Raw genomic sequence first — 3348 nt, 5'->3', positions numbered from 1 at the left:
TGAAGGGCTTCGCTTCCTGGGTGTCTCTCGCTCAAGCTCAACCATCAACTCAAAAGCTCTCCAATAAAGTGTGATTTGAGAAGACTCCTGGTGTGGTGGTCGTTCTTCCTCGCTGGCCGAGAAGGCGTTCGCCGCATCGGTTCTTGCTGGTTTTGAGTAGAATCCACTCGCCTGCTGTGTCTGGCTCCTTCGTCCCGGACTCTCTGTGGCTCAGGTATGGCGCCTGCGGTCACAGCTGCCACCGCTTTCGCTGCTGCAGCAGCTGCTGGCAAGATCTCAGATCTGTCTCCTTGCCTGGATTTTCCCTCTCTGGCCTGACTCTCTGTCCTGTGATGGCACACTTGGTGTGATTCTCTGGCTTAGGACTGTTCACTGGAACTCTAAAACTGCTTTCTACGCGAGAGCTTGTTTAGACTCCAACTTGTCCTCTATCTTCCCAGGTCTGACTTTCTTATCTTCAAGTACAGTGATCTTCTCCTTCATCCACATTGCTGCAGATTTACCCAGATCCTGAGTTCAAATTTAAAGCCTGGAAGATTAAACATCACGAATTGCAAGCCAGGAAGCTAAATTTTTTATTTTACTTTTCTCAGTATGGGCTTGAATTCAGATTGTGGCAACTCTGCCTCAACTTGGATCACCCTAGGCTGGGGTGCAGCCACTAGACCTACAGCTGCTTCTGGGATCCTAGACCCTCAGGTCTTTCAGGGAAAGCAATGCACAGAAATAATGTGGCCTTTTTATATTTTCTTCCTTTGCACGGTGACCCTCATGCCTCTGAATGACACTGTTGCAAAAGGTACTTCACCTTGCATTGCTGAAGGCTGCCAGACTATCTGGGAAGCCATAGGCCCACGTGGCAACATAGGCCCTGATTTCGAATCCCCCTCCTAACACCAACAATGGCAGGAGATACTAAGAAAAATGTTCCCAACCATAAGAAGAACAATGGAATGTTATCAATGTCAATGTTCAATGAGTTGATCATGAATGATGCTACTATAAATTTAGGCAGCATCATTTCAGGAGGCTTATTGATTTTTATTTAATATTTATGAAGCATAAAAAGAATATTATTACCTACAGGAATGCAATAATTTCAGGACACTGGTTGATTTCATTAATAGTATAAGGATGAAAACAATAACATTAATTACATGGACGCATGATTAAATACCCAGGAATTGGTAGGAATGTAGTCTATATAACTGAATAATATATAGACATCTTTAACACTCTATATAAATACATATTTATTAGCGTACTTCCATCTGCATGTCAATCTGTTCTTATTTTGCTAACACCTGGGGCTTGATCTCAGGTCCTGGGAATAGCCTTTCAGCTCAATTTGCCCCAGGATGGCATGCTGACACTCACCCATTCATGAATTGGGCCTTGTAGGCTTGTAGGCCGTGAGTTCAGTTGCCAGCACTCCCCAAAAATGAATTGTGGAGTAAGAAGTTGATGGTGACACATGTTTCCTTTTCTGTGAAAGTCCTTAGTGTCAGGTATGAAGTGGAATACATATGCAGACCTATATCTTATATAATCAATGTTTTATTTGCCATAATAGTCAAAATAAATGGTCAATACATGAATAAAACAAACAAATAAAATAACTGCACTGAATGCAATATGGAGTCAACATATGTATGTAAATATGAATCATATATGTAAATTGTACATGAATAGGATGTTTTCTAGTGGTGGGGATCTATTTCAGGCCTAATGAACAGAATTGAATTTCTTGACTTCAAGGAGGCCAGATTCCCCTTCCCACACAGTGCAACAGAGTTACCAAGACCATAGGTTCCAATCCCAGTCCTGGCAGAAAAACGGCACCTTTATATTATGTAATAGTATAGTAATTCATAGGTATTTCATTATGTCTCCATTTTATGAATGTGATTGTTTAAATGCTGCATAAAGCATTAACTAACATCGATCAGTGTCCAATTAAATAATTCTATATAATTTTATCCTAGAATCATTCAAGAACTGCTCTTTCAATCATGACATACATCATATTCCATTGGTAATCATATGGACAGGAATAAGTTTCTTAGGATCTCCTTCCATTTTGAGGTGGCTGGACCAGGATTCCAACTGTGGGCTATAGCTCCCACCACTTAAACCCGAGGATAGGGAACTCATCAGTCTGTCCAAGAACACCAGTAAGACCAATGATTAGGCAGGCACCAGTGGCCCTCAACAGTCTTCCTTGATATTTACAAGGCTGTGATGGGAGGATCATGGTCGAAGTCACCTTAGGCAGGAAAGTCCAACTTCAGTGCCAACAAAGCCAGAATCCCTGTGGCTCCAGTGTGGAAGGCCAGCCTTGAGCAAAAGCAGCTCACAGACTGTTCCTATATCTTCAGTTTACGGTCTGGGACTGGGAACAAACAGCCATACACAATGATCTGTGCAGCCATGCGGCTAAAGCAGGTCACCCTCTTGTCTCCAACTGAATTGGACATTGTTCCCTGGGAAAAGGGCTGGGGGAGCTGCTATCTTCTTGACTCTGCCCATGCTATTTGCATCACCGGATTCTGGCCACACCCCCATTCCTTCATTGTTCTTTCTGACCAATGAGATACAAGAATGGTGGCCACGCCCACATTCCATGCTGCCTGGTAGCACCAGGATTCCCTCTGTTAGTTTACACCACTACCAGCAGTTGAGGAAGGTATAGATGGCTGAGTGGTGAGAAGAGACTCAAGGCCACTGGAATATAGAAGGAAATTGAGATGCCTTCCTAGTCCCCAGCCCCCTCCCCGCCTTCCCAAGGTTCAGAATTTCAAACATCAGGCAATGGCACCCAGCCAGGCTGTGTAAAGCCCCAACCTGGTCCCTGGCCTTGGTTCTCTGAGGCCATGTGTCTGCAATGCCACTGCCATTCCCGCTCGCCACACCTGGAGCAGCCTCAAGCAACTTCTCCCAGGAGCACAAGTGAGTGGCTGCCCCAAAACCACCCCTACCCCAGGTCAGACACCCCTCTGAGGGCACCAAGACCCGCTACTTGTTTCCTGTCCTTGGCTCTGAGGAGCCACCTTCCTGTTTTGGGCATTTCTGAAACAGAGCCTCTATATGCTCTGGCTGGGCTGGATTGATGTCCTCCTATCTGTGACAGGTATGCTCCACCAGGCCTGGTCATCTGTAGTTGGGGTGGTAGACATGTAGCAACATGCACAGTCATTGATTTAGATGGATTATCTCAAACATTTAGTCCACAGCAGCCGATTCTTTTTTTTTTAATTGTGAAAATACTGTCCAGAGCGGTTAAAATTACATGGGCAAGATATGAGTACATATCTTATCAAGCATTGTAGCCTCCTCCTTTGTTTCCCC

The sequence above is a fragment of the Dipodomys spectabilis genome, unplaced genomic scaffold (genome assembly GCF_019054845.1).
Source record: "Dipodomys spectabilis isolate Male_0828 unplaced genomic scaffold, ASM1905484v1 ptg000270l, whole genome shotgun sequence".
NCBI lineage: Eukaryota > Metazoa > Chordata > Mammalia > Rodentia > Heteromyidae > Dipodomys > Dipodomys spectabilis.
Note: the sequence above shows the minus strand (reverse complement) of the source record.